This window comes from Bos taurus, chromosome 12 (genome assembly GCF_002263795.3).
Source record: "Bos taurus isolate L1 Dominette 01449 registration number 42190680 breed Hereford chromosome 12, ARS-UCD2.0, whole genome shotgun sequence".
NCBI lineage: Eukaryota > Metazoa > Chordata > Mammalia > Artiodactyla > Bovidae > Bos > Bos taurus.
This window is the reverse complement of record NC_037339.1, coordinates 19,525,001-19,552,387: the sequence shown is the minus strand read 5'-3', so window position 1 is coordinate 19,552,387 and position 27,387 is coordinate 19,525,001. Positions and strand designations below refer to the sequence as shown.

The 27,387-nt window shown below is 38.3% G+C and overlaps 1 pseudogene across 1 annotated transcript in view; it reads left to right on the top strand.

Moving 5' to 3' along the window:
* Nucleotides 1-27,387, top strand: part of LOC100847818 (cysteine-rich protein 1-like) — a 105,188-nt pseudogene that overhangs the window by 20,672 nt on the left and 57,129 nt on the right. Inside the window, exon 1 of the transcript XR_009496616.1 lies at nt 1-27,387. This exon is cut by the window's left edge and continues 20,672 nt beyond it. The product of XR_009496616.1 is annotated as a cysteine-rich protein 1-like (transcript).

Here is a 27,387-nt window from a genome sequence, read left to right as displayed (position 1 = left end):
AGTGTCCGACTCTGTGACCTCATGGACTGTAGCCTACTAGGCTCCTCCGTCCATGGAATTTTCCAGGCAAGAATACTGGAGTGGGTTGCCATTTTCTTCTCCAGGGGATCTTCCCGACCCAGGGATTGAACCCAGGTCTCCCGCATTGCTGGCACACGCTTTACCATCTGCGCCACCTGGGAAGCCCAAGTATTTATGTGCTTAAATACTAGGATGTTTCTAAATGGGAGAAAGATGTTTGGTGCGCCTTGAACTCCTTTTGTCATTATGGTCAGAACGAACTGCTTTCCCTTCTCAGTTGGTCAGCTCTCTTAGCCTCTTAGATATAACTTTATTACAACCAGAATAACACAAGTCAAATAACTACTACCTACATAAAGATTCCCAGCTGAAGTGTGCAGACAGCAAAAAGGGAAAGAATGGCTAGTGGAAGTTCAATTTTATGGCTCCTTTTATCTTTCCAGTGGTTACTATCATATATTATCAGTCTCTTGCCAGAAACATCTCCCACTTGGTGTTTGTCTGAGTTGTGATTCAATTCCTGAAGGTTCTGCTCTCCTCCTTTCAGGTAGAAACGCTGAAAGGAGACTCCATGTAAATTCCTTTTTGCTACTGATACTTAAACAGGTTTTCTTTATTCATCCAGCAATACTTCTTTACAGACTGTTTGATGGAAAGTATTCTGTGTTTTATGTAAGCTAGTGGGGAAGAGGATAAGATGGGATGGGGGACTAGGGAGACTACAAGAGGCTGCAATACAAGAGGCTACAATATAAATGACAATTAAGAGCTTGGATTAAATGGGCAATTTTCAAAATGCAAAGGAACGTATTAAGTACCAATGTAGAGAAGTACTAGAAGAACTAACAAGTGTAGCAACTGTTTACCTATGGGAAGTAAAGAAAGAAAGACAAGGGTGCCCACTTTCACCATTACTATTCAACATAGTTTTGGAAGTTTTGGCCACAGCAATCAGAGCAGAAAAAGAAATAAAAGGAATCCAAATTGGAAAAGAAGAAGTAAAACTCTCACTATTTGCAGATGACATGATCCTCTACATAGAAAACCCTAAAGATTCCACCAGAAAATTACTAGAAATAATCAATGACTATAGTAAAGTTGCAGGATATAAAATCAACACACAGAAATCCCTTGCATTCCTATACACTAATAATGAGAAAACAGAAAGAGAAATGAAGGAAACAATTCCATTCACCATTGCAACGGAAAGAATAAAATACTTAGGAATATATCTACCTAAAGAAACTAAAGACCTATATATAGAAAACTATAAAACACTGGTGAAAGAAATCAAAGAGGACACTAATAGATGGAGAAATATACCATGTTCATGGATTGGAAGAATCAATATAGTGAAAATGAGTATACTACCCAAAGCAATTTATAGATTCAACACAATCCCTATCAAGCTACCAACAGTATTCTTCACAGAGCTAGAACAAATAATTTCACAATTTGTATGGAAAAACAAAAAACCTTGAATAGCCAAAGCGATCTTGAGAAAGAAGAATGGAACTGGAGGAATCAACCTACCTGACTTCAGGCTCTACTACAAAGCCACAGTTATCAAGACAGTATGGTACTGGCACAAAGACAGAAATACAGATCAATGGAATAAAATAGAAAGCCCAGAGATAAATCCACGCACATATGGACACCTTATCTTTGACAAAGGAGGCAAGAATATACAATGGATTAAAGACAATCTCTTTAACAAGTGGTGCTGGGAAATCTGGTCAACCACTTGTAAAAGGATGAAACTAGACCACTTTCTAACACCATACACAAAAATAAATTCAAAATGGATTAAAGATCTAAATGTAAGACCAGAAACTATAAAACTCCTAGAGGAGAACATAGGCAAAACACTCTCTGACATACATCACAGCAGGATCCTCTATGACCCACCTCCCAGAATATCGGAAATAAAAGCAAAAATAAACAAATGGGACCTAATTAACCTTAAAAGCTTCTGCACATCAAAGGAAACTATTAGCAAGGTGAAAAGACAGCCTTCAGAATGGGAGAAAATAATAGCAAATGAAGCAACTGACAAACAACTAATCTCAAAAATATACAAGTTACTCCTATAGCTCAACTCCAGAAAAATAAATGACCCAATCAAAAAATGGGCCAAAGAACTAAATAGACACTTCTCCAAAGAAGACATACAGATGGCTAACAAACACATGAAAAGATGCTCAACATCACTCATTATCAGAGAAATGCAAATCAAAACCACTATGAGGTACCATTTCACACCAGTCAGAATGGCTGCGATCCAAAAGTCTACAAATAATAAATGCTGGAGAGGGTGTGGAGAAAAGGGAACCCTCTTACACTGTTGGTGGGAATGCAAACTAGTACAGCCACTATGGAGAACAGTGTGGAGATTCCTTAAAAAACTGGAAATAGAACTGCCTTGTGATCCAGCAATCCCACTGCTGGGCATACACACTGAGGAAACCAGAAGGGAGAGACACATGTACCCCAATGTTCATCACAGCACTGTTTATAATAGCCAGGACATGGAAGCAACCTAGATGTCCATCAGCAGATGAATGGATAAGAAAGCTGTGGTACATATACACAATGGAGTATTACTCAGCCATTAAAAAGAATACATTTGAATCAGTTCTAATGAGGTGGATGAAACTGGAGCCTATTATACAGAGTGAAGTAAGCCAGAAGGTAAAACATAAATACAGTATACTAACGCATATATATGGAATTTAGAAAGATGGTAACAATAACCTGGTGTACGGGACAGCAAAAGAGACACTGATGTATAGAACAGTCTTATGGACTCTGTGGGAGAGGGAGAGGGTGGGAAGATTTGGAAGAGTGACATTGAAACATGTAGAATATCATGTAAGAAACGAGTTGCCAGTCCAGGTTCGATGCACGATACTGGATGCTTGGGGCTGGTGCACTGGGACGACCCAGAGGGATGGTGTGGGGAGGGAGGAGGGAGGAGGGTTCAGGATGGGGAACACATGTATGCCTGTGGCGGATTCATTTTGATATTTGGCAAAACTAATACAATTATGTAAAGTTTAAAAATAAAATAAAATTTAAAAAAAATTTAAAAATAAAAAAAAAAAAGAAAGAAAGACATAACCTAAGATCGCAAGTTTGAAGGTTCCAAAATATGTGTTATCACCAACAATAGCCAAGAAATTTGGAAAAAATAGCTTGAAGGAAAAAATGAAACTAATGTCAGATCTAAGCAGGATATCACTAGAAGACAGAGGACTCAAGCTTTCCTGATAACCTATTGGGCCTGTTGATGTACATGTGAAAATCAGTATTATATAAAAAACAGATTGAAACCCTATGGGCTAAAAAGGGAATGCAATAAACAACATCAAATGGCTGTGTATGATGAGGTAGCAATTTCAAAAGAAGTAACCCGGCTTTGGAATCTTTCCTTCAGGTCAAAGATGCCCTTTACCAAACATTCTCTCCTTTTTAGCAGACCCCTTAGTGAGTGAGAATAATAAACTTAATGAATAAAATTAAAAGACTTTGTTTCCCTGGATTATCTGTAGATAGTAAGTAGGCAGAGCTAGGATTTAAGTCCAGATCTGTTTGATTCCAATGCTACTTTTCTTAACTAATAATCTACTTTGCCTCCAAAAGTTATCTAAAAACAATACATAAACAAACAAATAAAAATTGTTTGGCTATCCTAGATCTTTTGCATTTCTATATGAATTAATTTTAGAATAAGCTTAACTTTTAAGCCTACTAGAATTTTGATTTGAATTGTATTGAACCTTTAGATCAATTTGAGAACAGACATATTAATATAAACCAATGAGTCAGGTAAATCTCTCCAGTTACTTAAGTCATCTTTAATTCTTCTTAGCGCTGTTTGCTCTTTTCAGTTTTTAGGACTTTAGTGCTTTTTTTCAGATTTATTCATAAGAACTTATTTTTTATGCTACTGTAAATGCTGTGTATTTTTCACATTTCCATTTTCAATTGTTTGGTGCTAGAATGTGGAAATATAAATGATTATTATATACTGATTTTATATCCCACTGTCTTGCTAAACTCAAGTTATCCTAGTAGCTCTTCATCAGTTCCACCAAGTGGAAGAGATGCATGATTTATTGTTGTTTAGTTGCTCAGTCTGACTCTTTGTGACCCTATGGACTGCAGCCTGTCACGCTCCTCTGGCCATGGGATTTCCCAGGCAAGAATACTGGAGAAGGTTGCCATTCCCTTCTCCAGATCTTCCCAACTGAAGGATCAAACCCGCATCTCCTGCATTGCAGGCAGATTCTTTACCACTGAACCACCTGGGAATCCTCCTAGATGGATGATTATATCAGTTTTATTTCCTCTTTTCCAATCTAATTTTTTTTTTCCTTCCTGATTATACTGGTCAGAACTTCCAATACTGAGTAAAAGTGGTAAGGGCAGAAGTCCTTGTATTGTTCCTGATCTCAGGGAGAAAGCATGCCATCTTTCGTCAGTAGATATAAGGTTATTTCACGTTTTGTGTAGATACCTTTTATCTGACTGAAGAAATATCCTTGCATTCCAAGTTTGCTGAGTTTTTAAAAATCAGGAATGAATACTGGGTTTTGTCACACGTTTTTTCTGCATCTATTAAGATGATCAGTTTTTCTTTTTTAGTTTAAAATGGTGAATTATACTCATTGATTTTTGAATGTTAAAACCAATCCTACATTCTTGAGATAAACCCAATAATAATACTATCCTTCTTATATATGGTTGGATTTTATTTGATGAAATTTTGTATAGGATTTTTCAATTTATGTGTATGAGGAAGACTGGCCTGAGTTTTCTTGTTATGTCTTCATAGTGTTTGAGTATCAGGGTAATGCTGGCCTCCAAGAACAAGTTTGGAAGTATTCTCTCCTCTTCACTTTTCTGTAAGAGTTTATGTGTAACTGGTATTATTTTTCTTTTCCTAAATGTTTTGGAAGGATTTGTCAGTGAAGCCCTATGCACCAGTTTTCTTTGTAGGAATGTATATATATAAAGTGAAAAGTGAGTAAAGTGAAGTCGCTCAGTCGTGTCCAACTCTTTGCGACTCTGTGGACTATAGCCCCCAGGCTCCTCCATCCATGGAATTTTCTAGGCAAGAGTACTGGAGTGGGTTGCCATTTCCTTCTCCAGTATATAAATTATTTATTTATTTGGCTGCATCAGGTTCAGTAGTTGTGGTGTGGGCTTAGTTGCTCTGAGGCGTGCGGGATCTGACTTCCCCACTAGGGACTGGACCTCTGTCCTCTGCATTGCAAGTGGATTCTACCACTGGACTACCAGGGGAGTCCCTGTAGGAATATTTTAAACTAATAATTCAACAGAAAAATTACAATTCAGGTTATCTATTTCTTCTATTATATCTATTTCTTCTTGAGTAAGCTTGGTAATTTGTAATCTTTCAAGGACTTTGGCCATTTCATCTAAATTGCTATTGTTGTTTGCCTAAAGTTGTTCATAATATTCCCTTATTATCCTTTAAGTACCTGTAGAATTTGTAATGATGTCACCTCTCTTATTCCCAATTACCAATCTTCCTGATATGTGTCTTATCTTTTTTTTTTTTCCCCGACCAGTCTGGCTAAAGGTTTATCAGTTTTACTGACCTCAACGAACCAAGCTTTCATCACACAGATATTCTCAATTGATTTTTGTTTTCCATTTCATTGATTTCCACTTCAATCTAATTTATTTCGTGATTTTTTTTTTTTTGCTTCTTTGTGTTTAATTTGCTCTTCTTAAGTTGAGGTCATTGCTTTGAGGGTTTCTTTTTTTGGTATACTCTAATACAGGCATTTCATTTATTCAGAATTCGATAATGTATTTTTATTCTCCTTCAGTTCAAAACACTTTCTGATTTCACTTTTGAGTCCTTTAATCAATAGATTATATTTGTTTCAAAATATTAGGGATTTTCCAGTTAGCTTTCTGTTACTGATTTCTTATTTAATTCCTTTGTGGCCATAATATACTTTGCATGATTTGGCTACTTTAAAATATACTGGGACATATTTTATGACCTAAAACAGAGATCAGAAAACTTTTTCTGTAAAGGGTCAGGAAGTAAATATTCTAACCTTTGCAGGCCAAAAACTCTGTCAAAATTTTTTTGTTTTTCCAAGAAACCTTTCAAAATATGAAAACCATTCTTAGTTCACAGGGCAATATAAAACCAAGCTAGATTTGGCAGTACGGCTGATAGTTTGCTGACCCCGGGCCTAGAATATGCTCACTCTGGGTAAACGTTTCATGTATACTTGAAAGGGAACGTGTATTCTGCTATTTTAAGTGGAATGTTCTAGGAAGTCAATTAGGTAATATTGCTGGATAGTGTTATTTAAGTTTATTACATCCTTGTTAGGCTTCAACTTTTTCAAGCAATTATTAAAAGAGGCATACTGAAATCTCTGACTATAATCGTAGATTTTTCTTTTTCTCCTTGCAGTTCTATCAGTTTTTGCTTCATATATTGTGAACCAACTGTTATTTAGGGAATAAACATTTAGGATTGTTATGTATTCCTGATTAACTGGCCCATTTATTATCATGAAATGACACTCATTATCTCTTGTAATATTTTTCACTTTGAAATCTTACTTCTTTTGCTATGTTAATCTGGCCACACCAGTTTTCTTTTGACTAATGTCAGCATCAGCATGGTATTTTCCATCCTTTCATTCTTAACATTGTTTTGTATATAAAGTGTTTTGCTTTTATCCAATCTGATAATCTTTGCCTTTTAATGAGGATTTTTAGATCACTTACATTTAATGTGATGATTGATATGCTTAGATTTAAGTCTATCATCTTGCTGTTTTCTGTTTGTTCTATTTACCCTATGTTCCATTTGTTTATTGTTCCTTTTTTCCTTTTTCTGCCTTTTTTCAGATTGAATTCTTATGGTTCCATTTTTTCTCATTTGTTGGCTTACTATCTAATATTGTTTTATTATTCTACTGGTTGTTTTAGGGTTTATAGTCTGTATATATAACTTATCAGTCTACTTCCAAGTGATATTACACTACTATATGTACAGCAAATATCATACTTTTATTTTTCCCTTCCTGGACTTTATGCTATTATTGTTTTCATATATTTCACTTGTGCATGTTGTAACCCCCATAATGTATTATTTTTTTTAAAACAATTGATTATCTTAAAAGAGAAGTAAATAGAAAAAAATCTTACGTAGTTACCTTTTCCAGTGCTCATCATCCCTTTGTGTAAATCTGTATTTTCACCTGGTATCATTTCTCTTCTGTCTGAAGGACTTCTTTAACATTTCTTGTAGTGTAGTCTGTTGAAATTTCACTCTGTGAATTTTCAGTTTCTGTAACACTCTCAGTTTCAATGTGGGTAAACATTAATTAATCGATTCCCTGCCATATACTACTATAAATAGCCTTGGCTAAACTGTAGGAGAAAGAACTGAAAACGAATGTATTGTACAACCATGAAATAGCCTAGAACCTTGCCTGTACAAGTCCAGCTTTGGGCAATTGGAACTTTAAGTATTCCAGGGTTTTAAAAGTTGAATAAACTTGGATCATCTTCTAAAATATCTATTTTACTCAGAGATTTTGAAAAAAATTATAAGCATTATATTTATATTAACCATAGGACTATTATGGTATATAATGTACTTTCATTTTAAATTTAAGACACAGTGCAAAACTAAAGAAAATTTAAAAAAAAAAAAAAGAAAATTCTATCTTGGGACCCAGATTTTGGGGCAGGTATTCACTCTTCTCTGCTATTAACCAAACTTTTGTGGAAAAGTCTGAGGAGCAGTGACTTTGATATTATTCGTGATTTTTTAAAACCTTTCCTAAAACTGGATGCTGTCAACAAATGTAGGTTATTCATAGAGATTTTTATTTAATTTGAATATGTATTTCTAAATTGACCACTATATCCTGTTATTCAGCTCATGAATCATTTCTTATTGTACTCATAAAAAGTATACTTGATTCCAAGTTTTTAAAACACCCATCACTATTCCCATGAAGGAGAACTTTTACTTACCAGTTCTCACTTTGGCTGGTCAGTGTGCCTGCATCAATCAGAACCTGCAACATTGTCCAATTTTCTGATTCCAGTCCAGGATAGAGTAAGAATGCACATAAACAAGCCTGTTAGAAATAGGCCTAAAATAAAGATAGAAAAAGTGTTAGTCGCTCAGTCACGTCTGACTCTTTGAGACCCCATGGACTGTAGCCCACCAGGCTCCTCAGTCCATGAAATTCTCCAAGCAAGAATACTGGAGTGGATAATCATTCCCATCTCCAGGGGATCTTCCCAATTCAGGGATCAAACCCTGGTCTCCTGTATTGCAGGCAGATTCTTTACCATCTGAGCCACCAGGGAAGCCCAAAAATAAAAAGGCTCATTATGAAGACCTACCAGAAAATCCAATTCTAAGATTGCATTCTAAGTAAATAAGTCAAAAATTTAATTATTTTATTGTTCCTTTTAGCAGTAGAGAAAAATTCGCAGGAATCAATAAAGACTCCCAAATAAGAAACTGCTTATTTTACAACCTAATATTCTATAACAGAATACTTATTCAGTCATTAAAGTATATTATAGTTGAATACCTTTTCCTCAGAAATACATATGAACAAAAAACAGGTGTGAAAATTTATTCACTCCAGGTACTCCCTTAACACCTGCTTTTTACCTTTTATAATCTCAATTCTCAACTATTCCATTTTCCTTCAAACCACAATCTTTCACGTACCTTCACATCATTTCCTATCCAGCCTAGATTCCCAGGCTCATCAATCTCTCCTGCTTATAACCTTGCTCCCTCTCCCATTCTTTATAGCATGTATTATATTTTTACTCAAGCTCACCTATGTGTTTATCTTTTTTGTATCCTTTATCAAAAAAAAAAAAAAAATCAAAAGTATCAGCCATGAATCTCCATTTCAGTCCCACAATTTAAGTTACACATGTAACCATCTTTGCCTCCTCTCTAATCTCAGAGGAAGAAGTATTCTTCCTTTTCTTTTCCAGCTCAGTTCCTCTACTTACACCCTTGATCCCGTTTCAGTATTGAATATTTCCTCATCTCTTAAGGTCTTGCTTTACCTTTATCCCTCCTATTTTTTTTAATCCCTTCTCTTTTTAATCTCTCCTCTCTGCTGTCTCTTCCTCACATTTTATAAATATGTTAAACTCTTTTCACTGTAGAATCTCCTCCATCTTTTAACTTCCTCCCTACAACTATCATTCTTTAATTCTATTCTGAATAAGAGATGAAAAGTTTTGGAAATTCCCTGGCAGTCCAGTGGTTAAGACTCAGCGCTTTCACTGCTGGGTCCCTGGGTTTGATCGCTGCTCAAGGAACTAAGATTCCTCAAGCTGCATGGCGTGACCAAAAAAAAAAGAGAGAGAGAGAGCTGAGGAGACTTGGAATAATATAAATTTAATATAACCTCTCTCAATTTTAATATACTTTTAAACTCAACACAAACAGAATTCTGCCTCCATCAGTACACTGAATGTGCACTGCAAACATTCTGGCAAACAATACTAATAACAAAACTGCCGTCTTGTTTTTCAGTTTATTCCACTCGTGTTTACTGTCTGACCCTCCTGACTTCTTTCCTTCTGAATCTGCTCGCCCATCGGCTTCACAAGCACAGCTCAGTTGGTGCTCCCTTCCCTTCCTCTGCTATTTCTTATCGGTTCTTTATCTTCCTCCTCTTAATTTGTCCATTTATAATGCTGGTTCTCATTTCCTCTCCATAAATTCCATCTCTGTGAGCAATGGCATCCCCTGATTTTAACTATCACCTATTTAATGATATCTGCCTTCAGCCAGGCCTTTCTCCTCAGCCTGAGACACACAGATGCCGAGCTCCCTAGTGAACTTCTCTAAGTGGATACCCCACTGGCATTTAATCTTCCATATTCAGTATGTCTTCACTGAGTTTCTCATCTCCCTCCCCTTTCCTAGTTTTCCATTTCACACTTTTACATATATACACATACATAGAAGCCCCATTCCTCCTCCATTTGTCTCTATTCCAGTAAAACTGTACTGTACAAACAAGTTGGGGACTAGGGAGTCGTTCAAGACTCTTATATCTATTCCAGGCATAACATCCCAGCACAAAATCTCATTATTTCCCTCCATGGCTATAAAACTACACAAAAATACTTCCATTTATTTAAAAAATAAAATAAAAGCACATTTTCTAACACTCCCTCTAGTATTTACACTATGGAACAACAATCATGTTATCTTAGTAGCAAACCATGAAGGTTTTATGTTGTTATTTAGTCACTAAGCCATATCCTTATCCTGGTGGGCTGCCGTCTATGGGGTCGCACAGAGTCAGACACGACTGAAGTGACTTAGCAGCAGTAGCAGCAGCAAGCCATATCCAACTCTTTGTGACCCCATGGACTGTAGCCCACCAGGCTTCTCTGTCCATGGGATTTCCCAGGCAAGAACAATGGAGTAGGTTGCAATTTCCTTCTCCAGGGGATCTTCCCAACCCAGGAATCAAACCCAGGTCTCCGACATTGGCAGGCAGATTCTTTACCACTGAGCCATCAGGGAAGCTCTATGAATGTTTATATAGAAATATATATAGCTGGCACTACTTCCAGAAAGCCTTGTTAATACCCCTGTACCTAATGGTAGTTAGCACACAGCAGTTATTGCTTAACTCTCTGTTCATTTTTGAATAAAGTAAATGTGACATATTTGAAGTTATCTATAGTAATGATTAAGCTGCATTTTACACAGTTCAATAAATGACAGGACTCATATACTATTTTATAATTAGGGAGGAAATGTTCAAAAGTAAGTTCCCAGATCCAGTTTTAAGGGCAAATAAAAGTTATACATAAAGTATCTTTACATCAAGTAATTTAGAAGAAGCTTTGAACTTTATTATAATTAACAAAGCAAAGAAGAACTAAAAAGCCTCTTGATGAAAATGAAAGAGGAGATTGAAAAAGCGGGCTTAAAACTCAACATTCAGAAAACTAAGATCATGGCATCCGGTCCCATCACTTCATGGCAAATAGATGGGGAAACAGTGGGAACAGTGACAGACTTTATTTTGGGGGGCTCCAAAATCACTGCAGATGGTGACTGCAGCCATGAAATTAAAAGACACTTGCTCCTTGGAAGAAAAGCTATGACCAACCTAGACAGCATATTGAAAAGGAGAGACATTACTTTGCCAACAAAGGTCCGTCTAGTTAAAGCTATGGTTTTTCCAGTAGTCATGTATGGATGTGAGAGTTGGACTATAAAGAAAACTGAGCACCAAAGAATTGATGCTTTTGAACTGTGGTGTTGGAGAAGACTCTTGAGAGTCCCTTGGACTGCAAAGAGATCCAAGCAGTCCATCCTAAAGGCAATCAGTCCTGAATATTCATTGGAAAGACTGATGCTGAAGCTAAAGCTCCAATTCTTTGGCCACCTGATATGAAGAACTGGCTCATTGGAAAAGACCCTGATGCTGGGAAAGATTGAAGGCAGGAGGAAAAGGGGACAAGAGAGGGTGAGATGGCTGGATGGCATCACCAACTCGATGGACATGAGTTTGAGCAAGCTCCGGGAGTTGGTGATGGACGGGGAGGCCTGGTGTGCTGCGATTCATGGGGTCACAAAGAGTCAGGCACGACTGAGTGACTGAACTGAAACTGATATGTGCTAACATTTTTCACATCTAAGGATTAAACTTTAGGAATCTCAATTTTATATAATAGGAAAGGAAACTGAGTATAAGTAGAGATAGATGAAAGGACCGTTAGATTTAGCTACATGCTATAAGAATTTCTTGTCAGGAAAAGGTTTCCTATCTACTATACTCTATCAGTGGTTTTGCAGTTTATCAGAAGTACTGCAGTTAAGTCACACCAGTTTGGGGTTGTTTTGCCAACAGCATAAACATCTAATTGTAAAAACCTCGTGTTTATAAAAATACATTTTCCAAAAGGGGAAAAAAGTTCTTTGGTTAAGTATATGTGTACTACTTCTCTACATGGAACACTGACATGAATTTAATCTTCTGTTTCACTTCAAACATTATTTTTCTTTAAGGGTTTCTTTAAAATTAGCTATGTGGTCTGTATATACCATCCAAGTTCACTGGGTCAAAAGTTAACAGTATGGGGTCATCAAGTAAATTAAATGTTAACAGCAAAAATTAAAGGACTTAAATTAAAAACATAGGGCCTAATCCTATGATGAAGAAAAGTAAGGAAAAAGTGTTCCCATAAGAGCCATAAACTGTTCACCTATTTAAAATAAATTACTTCTTCAGAGCTGCCTTAAAAAGTTAATTTGTTTAAAACACGTAAGCATTTCTTTGCCAAAAGAGAACATGAGGCATTTTATTCTCCTTATTTCCCTATATATTTCTTCTATAAGAAATAATTTTTTACATATTAATAATAGAAATGTAGTATGAAGCCGAACTGGTCACATGGCCTCAGTCATATCTCCTAGAGCTCAGAGAGTTCTAATTTGACTTCTGTTTACTAGAAATGAGTAAGAAATGAATGTCAATAGATTCTTGTCCCCCTCAACTTCTAGGAAAAGGTTCTTCCCAAGTCAAGAAAGCCTCTGAGAAAGCCATGAAATTTTTTTACTCATCGTAAAGTTTACTTATCGTGTGTGCCTACTCAGTCGTGTCTGACTCTTTGCGACCCCATGGACTGTAGCCCACCAGGTTCCTCTGTCCATGGGATTTTCCAGACAAAAATACTGAAATAGGTTGCTGTTTCCTCCTCCAGGGAATCTTCCTGATCCAGGGATTAAACCCACATCTCCTGTGTCTCCTGCAGTTTCTTTACCACTTCACTCAATGTGAAGTTTATTTATTAAATCTCTTCAATTTTTCTTTGACACAGAGTCAAGAATATACCCATTTTTATTATTTACCAGTCCTTTGTATTATTTAAACTGTTCCTCAAATACACACATTTTAATGGCTAGACAAAAAGTTTACCAACCCCTGTATATTTCAGGCCATATATGGTATAAGATCTACCATTTGGGGTGTCACTTTTTAAGATGGGCTCTGTTAAACTGGAGAATAACCAGAAAAGGAAACCAAGAGTATGAAGTGTTTAAAATCATAAGCCACTAAAGAAACTAAGGATGTTTGGAGAGTAGAGGTTCAGTTGTCCTCATGGTTGAAAACACTAATGGTCGTACTTAAGGGGTTATCACATATAGATGGGAGTGAATTTGTTCTCAGCAGCTCCAGGGGGCAATTACAAATAGGTGTGCTTTAACTAATAAAAGTCTATGATTCCAAACATGAATAGGCTAACTTTCCTTTACTATGAAAATTTAAATTATTTTAAAACAATATTTCAGAACACTATATTTAATATATCATCTGAGGTCAACACTTTCACACTAATTATTTAGAAGGTAGATAACTGAAACAAATGGGTTTATCCCTTTCCAAGTATCCTTATTGTAATGGGTTGGGAGCAGGGTAATTCATACTTCTTTAATAAATATTACCACTAATGACTGTCAGTTCAGTTGCTTAGTCGTGTCCGACTCTTTGCGACCCCATGAATTGCAGCATGCCAGCCCTTCCTGTCCATCACCAACTCCCGGAGTTTACTCAAACTCATGTCCATCGAGTCAGTGATGCCATCCAGCCATCTCATCCTCTGTCGTCCCCTTCTCCTCCTGCCCCCAATCCCTCCCAGCATCAGGGTCTTGTCCAATGAGTCAACTCTTCACATGAGGTGGCCAAAGTATTGGAGTTTCAGCTTTAGCATCATTCCTTCAATGAACACCCAGGACTGATCTCCTTTAGAATGGACTGGTTGGATCTCCTTGCAGTCCAAGGGACTCTCAAGAGTCTTCTCCAACACCACAGTTCAAAAGCATCAATTCTTCGGCGCTCAACTTTCTTCACAGTCCAACTCTCATATCCGTACATGACCACTGGAAAAACCATAGCCTTGACTAGACAGACCTTTGTTAGAAAAGTAATGTCTCTGCTTTTGAATATGCTGTCTAAGTTGGTCATAATTTTCCTTCCAAGGAGTAAGCGTCTTTTAATTTCATGGCTTCAGTCACCATCTGCAGTGACTTTGGAGCCCAAAAAAATAAAGTCTGAAACTGTTTCTACTGTTTCCCCATCTATTTCCCATAAAGTGATGGGACCAGATGCCATGATCTTCGTTTTCTGAATGTTGAGCTTTAAGCCAACTTTTTCACTCTCCTCTTTCACTTTCATCAAGAGGCTCTTTATTTCTTCTTCACTTTCTGCCATAAGGGTGGTGTCATCTGCATATCTGAGGTTATCGATATTTCTCCAGGCAATCTTGATTCCAGCTTGTGCTTCATCCAGCCAGCATTTCTCATGATGTACTCTGCATATAAGTTAAATAGCAGGGTGACAATATACAGCCTTGACATACTCCTTTTCCTATTTGGAACCAGTCTGTTGTTCCATGTCCAGTTCTAACTATTGCTTTCTGACCTGCATATAGGTTTCTCAAGAGGCAGGTCAGGTGGTCTAGTATTCCCATCTCTCCAAGAATTTTCCACAGTTTATTGTGATCCACACAGTCAAAGGCTTTGAATAGTCAATAAAGCAGAAATAGATGTTTTTCTGGAATTCTCTTGCTTTTTCAATGATCCAGTGGATGTTGGCAATTTGATCTTTGGTTCCTCTGCCTTTTCTAAAACCAGCTTGAACATCTGGAAGTTCACAGTTCATGTACTGCTGAAGCCTGGCTTGGAGAATTTTAAGCATTACTTTACTAGCGTGTGAGATGAGTCCAAGTGTGTGGTAGTTTGAGCATTCTTTGGCATTGCCTTTCTTTGGGATTAGAATGAAAACTGACCTTTTCCAGTCCTGTGGCCACTGCTGAGTTTTCCAAATTTGCTGGCATATTGAGTCCAGCACTTTCACAGCATCGTCTTTCAGGATTTGAAATAGCTCAACTGGGATTCCATCACCTTCACTAGCTTTGTTCGTAGTGATGCTTTCTAAGGCCCACTTGACTTCACATTCCAGGATGTCTGGCTCTAGGTGAGTGATCACACCATAGTGATTATCTGGGTCATGAAGATCCTTTTTGTACAGTTCTTCCATGTATTCTTGCCACCTCTTCTTAATATCTTCTGCTTCTGTTAGATCCATACCACTTCTGTATGGACATGCCATTCCTTTATCGAGCCCATCTTTGCATGAAATGTTCCCTTGGTATCTCTAATTTTCTTGAATGAATTTTAATTCAGTCCTACAATCTGCGGCCAAGAATACAGAAGCAAAACAATTTCTCATGTAGGGAAAAATCCTAACAGAATCAGAGTTGAAAATATGTATGCATCTGTCCTAAGCCACTTTCAGAAACTAGGGCTCAAAACCATGCAAAGCAAATTTCCCCAAACAGAAGTATATCTCCTGATCCATGTGTAAATTTTCTCCCATATAACTAACATGGATATACTCTAAAAAGAAACTACTCTAAAAGTAGTTTCTGTTTTTTTTTTTTTTTTTTGCCTTTGATGACTTTTAAAGGGTCCTCCCCAAATATTTATGTATAATAAAGTACTTATAAACTGATACCTAATTAACTAAAGCATATACTTATGAACCATTTAAGTACCTTCTGAGGAGGACTGTATCATTGTTTAATCAATTTAGTTACAGGGAAAGACTATCAAAGTTACTTCACAGAACAAAAATATTATCAATATCTGAAATAAAAAACATACTTGCATTTTAAAAAGGGAATGTAAATGGGTGAATATGTGGGAAGAACTCATCACATTGCCAACAAATTTCAGTGAATGTTGTACAGGTTTATGACTGGAGAACTAGATGCTATATCTAATGAAACAGCTGTTGTCCATTTTGAGGTCTGACACTTCACAGACCTAAAAAAAAGACAAACAGTACTTTCAATGAATTCGTTAAAAAAGTACAGAAAATTACCTAGATTTGGTATTTTTACCAATATATACAGTATTTTTATCAATGTATGTATATATACAAATATATATACACTCATCTGATTAGAGGCTTAATTTAAAATTTCCAGGTAAATATTAAATTTGAAAAATTAAAAGCTAATAGTAGAAACTAAATAGCCATGGATAGATATATGACACAGATAAGAAACATTTTCAAAGTAGCCATTATTGTTAAGCCTTATTCTCTTTTCTTTTTTTTATGAACTTTTTATTTTGTATTGAAGTATAGCCAGTTAACAGTGCTGTGACAGTTTTAAGTCAACAGTGAAAGGACTCAGCCATACAGATACATTTATCCATTCTCCCCCACCGCACCCCATCCAGGCTGCCACATAACATTGAGCCGAGTTCCATGTGCTATACAATAAACCTTATTCTTTTTGCCTTATTATAATTCTTCTAGTTTACTAGTTATAATATTCCTAACATTTTTTAGGGAAAAATTCCTAAGCATAGCTATTTTTAGCATGTTTTAAATATATGATAATCATCAAGTACAAAACAGTCTTAGAACACTTTGTCCATAAGAGTTACTCAAAAAACATCAATTTATTTCAATTAGAAAACAGACTTCAGGATGGACATGTGCACACTACTATATTTAAAATGGATAACCAACGACAACCCACTGTATAGCACAGGGAACTCTACTCAACTCTGCTATGTTTATGGCAGCATAGATGGGAGGGGAGTTTGGGGAAGGATGGATCGTGTATGGCTGAGTCCCTTCACTGTTCACCTGAACTATCACAGCACTGTTAATTGGCTATACCCCAATACAAAATAAAAGGTTAAAAATAAAAATAAATTTAAAATAGAGCTTTTACAATCAATATAGAACAAATATTTAATATTTTATATCCTTACCATTTTAACTCACAGATTAGAAGAAGACACAGAACATAAGAGAGTAAAAAAAAAAGGTAATTCTCAATTTGTTCAGGTGGCAGAATAATTGGTGCTAAGTACCATTCATTCCCACTAATCTTTATTAGGAGACACAAGAGACCTGGGTTCAATCCCTGGATCAGGAAGATCCCCTGGAGTTGGAAATAGCAACCCACTCCAGTATTCCTGCCTGAAAGAAATCCATGGACAGAGGAGCCTGGCGGGCCACCATCCATGGGTTTGCAGAGTTGGACACGACTGAGTGAGTAAGCAGAACTGTGCTGCAGACACAGACAAGGACATGGTCTAGGCTGTCACGAAATTCTCAGAACCAGGAACTACATCTCCACGTGTGCATACTCACTACCACAGCCACATATCAACACACGCAAAGTCACTGTTTACATATAGCATTCAATATTTTCCTATTTGCTGCTTTAACAATTACCATAAATTTAGTGGCTTAAAACAACAGAAATGTATTATTTTTACAGTTTCAGAAGTCAGAAGTCCCAAATGGGTCTCAGTGGGCTAAAATCAAGGTGTAGATAGAGCCTCTAAGGAAGAAATTTGGAGCCTCTCTGGAGCCTCTAAGGAAGAATCTGTTTTCTTGGCTTTTCCAGCTTCTAGAGGTTGCCTTCATCCCTTGGCTTGTGGCCTGCTGCTATCTTCAAAGCCAGCAATGGCTGCTTGAGTCTCTCCCATCTTACCACTCTGACACTGACTATTCTGCTTCCCTCTTCCACATCTAGAAAAACTGTGGAATTATATTGGGTCTACTCAGATAATTCAGGATAATCTATTTTTAGGTCATGTGAGTAGCAACCTTAATTCTGTCTGCAACTTGAATACCCCTTGCCACATAACAACATATTCACAGATTCTAGGGATTAAGATGTGGACTTCTTTTGGAGAACTAGTATCCTGCCAACCATATAAATGAACCATTTTCCTCTGCTTTTCTTCAGGAACTCCATCGACCATCATCTAACTCTAATAAAATTACATGCAAACAGTTCACACGTGCACACAATTCCAGAGACGGGGGGCCCTGCAATTATAAACATATTCTGAACGTTTAAGAATCACTGGACTAGCTCATAGAATATCCATGTTCCAGAGAAGGATCGTTTGATAGTATCAAAATGCCAAATTTTAGACTGGCATTTTAACGTGTATATTTTTAACTTTGATCAGAAAACCTTGATATGGGTTGAAAGTTTTTTCTTGTATTTCCCCTCTATGTATTTTTTAAAAGTAGTTCTAATCATCCTAACTACACCTCTACATCTTGCACTTATAAACAGTTTTCCAGTTGGTATGCATCATTTTGTGATGATGCTAATAGTAAATCCAGTCATTTCCCCACAATTTACTTAATAATCTTACTACTATTGGACATTCCAACCCAATCCTCCCTTTCTGCTACTTAGTACTATATTTAATATTCTTGGCATCTTCCTATATAGATCTTTTCCCATAGTTCAGATTTATTTCATCTAGATTCCTGAAATTCGAATTTCTGGCAGGAAGATGAATATTTCTATCACCCTTTTTATTATTGCTAAATTACTTTTCAAAAGGCCTGCTTTAACTTACATTGCCACCAGCCTTTCCTCACTCATACCATCAATATGAGGGGTTTTTTAAATGGCTTTTGTGCACTGAAAAGAATATTCAGAGGTCATTTAAATTCTTATCAAAGTTATGAATTAAAAAACTTAGTTCTTCCTTGACTTTTAAATTCAACTTGAAGCTCTGGTTAGTCTTTGTAAATTTTACCAGCAATCACTTTCAAGGAGGCTTTTAAAGGTCTCTTAAATATTTAGCTTTTAGAATTTTATAACTTCTATAACTTCTGCTTTCCTTAAGTACTTAAAGCTGGATTAATAAACAAAACCTCTCCAAGAACTTATTTAAAAAAGAAAAACAAGAAAAACCTGTATTTATTTTTCTTCTTTCGCTGTGTATTTGTTAACCGTTCTGTTTTTCTTTAGACCTCTTATTAACCCTTTATCTGCTTTATATGTTAAAAAATATTTTTTGATTTGTCATGTGTCTTTACCATTTATAGCAAAATTTTTCCTGTGTATATACATTTTTTGTGTAGCTAACAATGTTCTCCAAGATTCTGTGTTGAACCTTTCTATCATTCTACATACCTCCTGCAGTGATCTCATTCAATCCCACAGTTTAAACTACCATCTACAACTACAATTAGTCAAGTTGTAGTAAATAGATAAAATACTAGTAAATCTACAGATAAGAGCGCACACCAGAACTTCCCCTAAAGTTCCAGACTTCCAAATCAAAACACCAATCCTAATATCCAGTTATCTCTCCAGAGGATGAGAGGATTGTACTTAACCCAGAGGCATATAAAAATCAACATTTCACACGTCAAAATCCATCAAACCTGTTCTGTTTTTTCCTATCTCAGGAAATGGTACACCAGAAACCAAGAAGCCCTACTACCATGCTTCCTTCTCTCTCCTCCATATACAAAGGCTCCTAAACCTCTCGAGTCTTAGCTTCAACTTTCTCCATCCTAGCTTACTCTGCTTTACCATATGGGCATTGAATTTACTGGTCCTTTTGGCACAGGACATTAACATATGCTCCTTTTTTTCCAATTTTTTGGCCTACCTAATTCCTAAGTCTCAGTTTAACTGTCCCTCCTTTGAAAGTGTTAGTTGCTCAGTTGTGTCTGACTCTTTGAAACCCCATGGACTGTAGCCCACCAGGCTTCTCTGTCCATGGGATTCTCCAGGCAAGAATACTGGAGTGGGTTGCCATTCCCTTCTCCAGGGGATCTTCCTGACCCAGGGATCAAACCCCAGTCTCCTGCATTGCAGGCAGATTCTTAACCATCTGAGCCACCAGGGAAGCCCCCCCCCCCACCCTGCCCACTTAGAAAGGCCTTATAACTCCAGTGTTAAGTCCCCATTGTGTATGCTTTCATAGCATCCTATATTTTTCATGGCATCCTGTACTTATCACAATGGTAATTTGTGTGATTATTAACGTAATCCTCTTTTCTCTTAGTAGACTACACCACAGAGAGAGGAACTGTGGCTGTTTTTCTCACCCCTAGATGCTCAGGACCTTAAATAATACATAACACAGTGTTAAGTCGCTCAGTCGTGTCTGACTCTTTGTGACCCCATGGACTATTGCCCACCAGGCTCCTCTATTCATGGAATTCTCCAGGCAAGAACACTGGAGTGGGTGGCCATTCCCTTCTCCAGGGCATCTTCACGACACAGGGTCAAACCCGGGTCTCCTGCACTACAGGTGGATTCTTTCCTGACTGAGCCACCAGGAAAGCCCTACATAACAAGAATAGATGCTAAACACTTACCTGTAAATAGTTACACATTAAAACTGGAGAAGTAAATCCAGTTTTGTTTATACTTCATTTCACCATCATTTCTAATCTGTGCTTCAAGTACTTTTTATCTCTTGCCTGGATACTACTGATACCATAGCCTCTGTAGGACTTTCTATCACTGCTCTTGCACTTTCTAATCTGTTCTCCAGTACCCTTGTTAAAGTGAATTTCTAAAATATAAATGTGATATTACCTATTGGTTTCAGATTTTTCAGTTGCATCAATATAAAAGTGACATGTAAGGAATGGTGCTGCTGCTGCTAAGTCGCTTCAGTCGTGTCCGACTCTGTGCGACCCCAGAGATGGCAGCCCACCAGGTTCCCCCGTCCCTGGGATTCTCCAGGCAAGAACACAGGAGTGGGTTGCGATTTCCTTCTCCAATGCATGAAAGGGAAAAGTGAAAGTGAAGTCGCTCAGTCGTGTCCGTCTCTAGCAACCCCATGGACTGCAGCCCACCAGGCTCCTCCTTCCATGGGATTTTCCAAGCAAGAGTACTGGAGTGGGGTACCATTGCCTTCTCCGGTAAGGAATGGTAGAATCTACTAAATGATAATGTAGCAGAGAAATTCAGAATGAGACTGTAAAACTAACATAGTAACTCAGATGCTTCTTACATGTTAAGTGGAAAAAGACAAAACTATTTCACATTGTGACCTTATAAAATTATATTTATAGACATTTATTAAGGGAACATGAAAATTGCATGTGAATTGTGATTTGACTTTATTCAGAACTTTATAAATTGCTATATCTTCTCAGTTATAATAAATTTAAAATTAAGCCCATGTTATTAACAGATACATATATTAGTATATGCATATTTTAATGTGCATATACACATATATATTTCCTAACTCTGTCTCCTAAAAGGTCCAAGAAGCAGCAATGAACCTAACCTTGGTCTCTAAGACCATCTTCACTTAGAGGAAACAGGGTTATTTAGAGAAAAAGCTAACTCCAGGGTTATGGCAGGAGCTAGAATTGAAACATCTTACTATACCGGAAAGCAAGTAAGTATTCCCAGAAAATGATGTAGGCACACCACAAAGGCATGCTGCTGCTGCTGCTGCTAAGTCATTTCAGTCGCGTCTGACTCTGTGTGACCCCAGAGACGGCAGCCCACCAGGCTCCCCCGTCCCTGGGATTCTCCAGGCAAGAACACTGGAGTGGGTTGCCATTTCCTTCTCCAATGCATGAAAGGGAAAAGTGAAAGTGAAGTCGCTCAGTAGTGTCCAACCCTCAGTGACCCCATGGATTGCAGCCTACCAGGTTCCTCTGTCCATGGGATTCTCTAGGCAGGAATACTGGAGTGGGGTGCCATTGCCTTCTCCGCCACAAAGGCATAGGACCCAGAATAAAGGTGCTCCCACTAGCTGAATCTAGGACAATTCAAACACCAAAACTAATTAAATACAGACTTTAAAATAGAGGTGAAAGGTCATGATGTGTGTGACTTACCTTGAAATGGTTCAGAAAAAAATGTACAAAATATACACATACAAATATAGATAGAACACAAGGAAACAAAATACAGAAGTGGAAAAACACAGGAATTCATAAGTTAATTGCAGATAATAAACAGAGGAGAAGAAAGGGCCCTCTGTTTGCAGTAGAATGCTGTGGACTGACTGGTCAATATCAAAGGACTTAACAGATTTGTTGAATCATCTTACAACCATCATTGTAAAACTATATTGGCAGTAACATATCCTAAATTTAAATGGGAACTTTGATGAGTAAGATGTATCTTCAAGTATTTTCCGACAGATTGCTTATTTGCCAGGAAGAAAAAAAAAAAACCCAATAAACCAAACATTGGAAAATTCTAGCCACATAAAGACCAGATAATCAAAATAAACATCATCAGTGAGGGACATATGGCTATCACATGCTTCCAGAAGTGGTACTCAGAAGGACGCAATATCACCTGTGCCATAGTCTAGTTAAGAATGCAAAACCTCAATTTAACTTAATGAGGATGCATCAGACAAAAACAAAATAAGGAATGTTCTCTCTAAAAGGAGGGTGGAGGGAGAAACTATATTCTTTAAGAATGTCAAAGTCATAAAAGATAAAGAAAGGCTGTGAGAGTGTTCCAGTAAAAGAAGCTAGAATCAAGACCCACTAAATGTAGTACCTGACCTCAGATTGGCTCCTATATTGAAGGCGGAAGTGCTACAAGGACCAACCTACAAAATGCCTGTATCAATGGTAGATTGAAGTATTTTTTCAATGTAAATTTATGAAGTTGATAGGAAACACAAGTATTTAGGGATCAAGGGCCAAGATGTACGTAACTTAACCTCAAATGGTTCAGAAAAAAATTGCATATAAAGAAACATATATATTTGGAGAGAGACAGAGAATTTGCAAAAGAGAAGTAAATGATACCAGTGTTCTCTGAACTATTTCTATTTTTGCAACTTTTTGTAAATTTGAAATCATTTCCAAGTAAAAAAAGTTTTTTTAAAAAAATTAAGTCCACCTCAGAAAAACAAGACCAACAGGAAAATAAAAGCTATTTATGTAGCTTTTACATCTGTGCAATTTGCATCTATGCAAATTGTTTTTAAAACACCACCAGAGTATACTGAGTTTTCAGTTTACTGTTCACAGTGTTTTAAGAGGCTTCATTCTTCCTTAAAAGATGAACAGACCTGTAACTTTCACAGTTTATCTAAATAAGCTAATATGTTGAAGCCAACATTCCATCAGTTGCAGCTTAGGCTTAAGAAACAGCAGGAGAGAAAAAAAAAAAAAGCATTGAAATTACAAGACCTCTGCTCTCCACACTACCCATATTTACCATTCATTTGCTGGTGATTGCATGGCAGTTTCCAAAGTAAAACCTCAAATTTTAAATTATGACTTCAGTTTTATGACAAGTCAACAAGAGTACGCAGAGAAACAAACTAGGTGGGTGAAAAGGGGTGGGCGTAGGTTGGCTAACTCTTCACTGTATTGAAGATGAAAGAAAGCTGCAAACTTCCGCCCCAATTGAGTCCCTAAATAATTGAGTCCATTCTTCTCATCAAGTGTATCACTGTGTGAAGTATTAAAGTTCAAGGAAGGTGTTCTTAACTAGTTTTTTACCTGTGAATCTGAAGATCTGAAGTAAAAGTGCTTTTTTTTTGCTTTCAAGTTCAGTTCGGGAATTTGCACCCCCTTGTGGTCAAACATAAAATTATTCATTTTCAAAACCATTTTTTTTTTTCCCCGTTTGGTTTTTTTTTGTTCAGGCGTAAGAACCAAGTTACTTGATTTTGTTTTCTCCCATGTTAGTGAATCAAGAAACTTTAATGAAGGATTTTAAAATCCTTTTTTGTTAAATAGGATCTGAAACAAACAGGACTTAATTCTTCTAAAAGTGACCTCTATATAAACTTTAGTCTGTGCAAAATGGAGACAATAATTACACCTACCTCATGAGTTACTATGAAGATTCAAGGAGAAAATGGATATACATGCTTAGCTGACAAACAGTACCTAGTAGGTACTCAATAAATGTTGTTATTTATTAATATCAGCACTTTAGAATTCTCCTGACAGAATAAATCTTAAAAGTGGATGGACTGGATAAAAATTGTACCAATTCATGATGTTCTAGTACAGTCTTGCAAATGAGTTCCCCCAAATATACCACGTATCCAGACTGCAGCTAGTTGATTCTCTCCACAGGTATATTGTTAAATTACAAACAATATGTATTTATCTCTAGATGATATAAATTTGGATGGTTTTTATAGAGTGGCCTGATTTTTCCCCTTTTCTCCCTTTAATAATTAGAGCAGTAAAACTATTCCATTTTCATAGGTTACTCTTATGGAATGGCAAAACAAATTAACATCTTTATTCATCTGACAGAAATTATCACTCCATTTGGCAAAAATAATTTGCCTGGCTGATTTATCATTTTAAGAGGCTCTTGAACACAAATGCTAATTCCTAATGGCCCTAACTGTAATCTGGTCTTTGAAACACCTCTAAAGAAACCATCTTCAAAGATTAGTGTTAAAGACTGACCCACAACAATAGCTAACATTTACTAATATACCATGCACTGTTCAAATACCTTTAATATATTAGCTCATTCACATCCTTAAAACAACTGGATGAAGTATTAGCATTAATCCTTTTACAAAAGATCAAATGGAGAAAAAAGTAACTCTTGTAGGGTCACAAACCTAGTAAATAACAGATGAACTCCAACCCAAGCAGTTTGGTTCCAGAGTTCATTCACTTAACCAGTGCACAAAAAGTACCATAGAGATGTAAGTCACATACTATGCAGCCATGATACTACTTGATGATGTCAAATTATTAAATTATTAAAATCCATTTCTCTTCTGATTGTACCTCAGTAACGCAAACCATGCTACCTTCTCCCATTTCCTTCCTTCTTAGTACTTGAGGCATTTTCACACTCGTCTAATTTTAACTCTCACAATGATGTATGTCTTTGTATACTCAAAACATTTATGATTCATCACAAGTTGTTTTACAATAAAAACTAGGAAAAGGTGTAACAATGCCCCAGATTTTTAACTGTTGGATTCTTTAGAGAATTCATAATAACTTGGGATCAGGAAAAAAGCAACCAGTTTTAAAATAATCTTAAAATGTAATCATTTAAGATCAAAGGGAGTCTTTTTTTTTAATCTTAACTAGCCTGGCAACAGGTGAAATAATTCTCTCAAGCAAATGAATAGTTAAAAGGTTTTTAAAGAAGGTATTTAATATTGACAGCTTATCATCTTTTACCGTCCTACCACAGTGCCCAGTTTTTTTGACATTGGATAGATCTGCCGAGGTCTTGTGCTTCTGTTTAGTAGTTTTAAGACTTTGAGGAGAGTTTCTTAATCTGAATCTCAGGTATCCTCTTGTGTAAAATAAAGATAATGCCTACTTCACAGAGCTGTTGTGGGCAATAAACATGATCATTCCGTAAAGCGTTTAGTTAGCACCATGGCAGCCCAGAGTAGTCAATACAATGTATCTAGTTGTTATTACTTTACCAATGCGTGGCACAATAGAAACCCATCTTTGCTAGATTAAGCTCTCTTACCAACCTTTGAAAAAAAAAATCCCACTAAGTGATCCCCAAAACTGCCCATAACCCATTCACCTTTCCAAACTCCGGCAGAATGCTTAAGAACGAGAAGACAGTCAGAGACTAGATTCAATCAAATGTTGCACAGCAAGGTAGAGAATGACCCGGCCTCCAGAATCTGACAGATGCGGGCGGACTCGTTCACGTGCTTGCTACCTGTGCTACCTTAGGGAAATTACTTAAACTCTTTGGGCCTTGGTTTCCTGGTCTGCAAACGGAAAATAATAACAGTACCTACCTCACAAAGTTGTTTTGAGGCTTAAGTGCGATAGCTCCCGTAAAGCGATGACTTACAGCAAGAGCTCTGCAAACAGGCGGGGCTGCTCTAAAGTACACGTGTATCCATACACACGCTCCCAGACACATTCCGTTGTTAGGAGTTTAGACCCTGGCAATAAGCTGTTTCTCTTTTCACCTAAGCTGTACCCCTGTTTGTTTTCGTCGAACAGTAGAATAAATGTCTACCGACTGATAATGTCACCTATGGACCCTCAGGCCCACAGTCCCCACGGCCCCTCCAGCCCCGCGGCTGAGCACAGGAGCTGCACGCACGCGCAGGAAAAGAGGTAGGACTACCGCGGCTGAGGAAGCGAAGGGAGATCGGCGAACACGCGAGGATTCTGCGCATGTTCAAGGCGAGCGGGTAGGAGTAGGAGTTTGCGCATGAGCAGAAGTGTCGGGAAAGCTAGCGTAGTGGGGGTTAGGAGGCGGTATTGACAGCTGTGGAAGTAGCCCGCGTTCCCGGCATGCCCCGGGGCGGCGGGGTTGGCTCTAACGAATTTGAATGAGGAGCCTCAGCGCTTTCGGCGCCATTTTCGAGTGATGCCTGATCTCATCAATCTAGCGGGAGAGACGGAGTAACCTGTCCGAGACTACAGCGCCTTTAAGACTCGGCCGAAAAATCACTAAAAAAATCCCAAAAATTTACTTAGAGCAAAGGGCACTTGGCGGAGCCTCGTCAGGGTTGGCGCAGCGGGTAAGAGCCTGTAGAAGTAGCAGAGCGGGACTCGGGAGGTGGCAGTGGTGGGACCGGCAGGCGGTGGGGGGTGCAGGGAGTGGGGCAGTGGGTCCCCTTCATTTTAATCGCAAAAAAAAAAAGTGCAAGGAGATAGGGTTGGGGGGTAATTGGGTTGTCTGAGTGGGCGGCGGCGGGCGGGATGTGGCGGGAGCGCGGAGAGTCGCGGGCGTGGGGGGAGGGGAGCTGCAGTTTGAGCGGGACGCGGACGCGCTGCGGCTCAGCGGCCGCCGCCCAGCGGATCTGTCAGCGGGACCCCCCGCCCGGGGCCGGGGCCGCGGCGCGGTGGGGCTCGGCCGGCCGCGGCTCCTTGACAGGCGGAGGGGGACGGGCGCCCCCTCCCCCGCCGTGGGCGAACCGAGCCGTCTTTTATCGCAGTTTCCCCGGCCCGCGGCGGCCGTCTTCCCGTGACAAGAAACTTGAGGTCGGGGGAAAATTGAGGACCCGGCGTAGCGGGTGCCTCCGGTCCGACACGCGGACAGTCCTCCCCGCGGGACCCAGCCGTGTGTATTGTCGTCTCTGACGCCAAAGCGGGAGATGCCCTCGCGATGTGAGTCTGTCTACGCCGCCCTCCGGCTCCGCGCCCCTGGGTCCCGGCAGAGGTAGCACTGACCCGGGTCTGGCTTTTCCAATTTGGGCAAGATGGGGCGGGGGCAGGCTTTTGAGGTTTTAGCGGGCTCCTAGGAAAGATGCTGGACTTTCGCTTTTTGCTCGGGATTTTGGTCGTTTGCTCTCACGGTGTCGTCCTTTCTTGGGGGGCGGGGGGGGGCGGGGGAGTGTTCTTGGGTGAGATGAAAGATGGGGCTTCGACCTTGCGATTTCCTTCTCCCAGCCGCACGTTTCTTAGAAGACTTTTTCCTTCTCCAGCCTTTGAAACATGTCGCAAGGGGAAAAAGGCAATCTTTGAAACTGTTGATGTTTTCCTCCCGAAAAGTCTTTCCCCGGAGAACTTAACG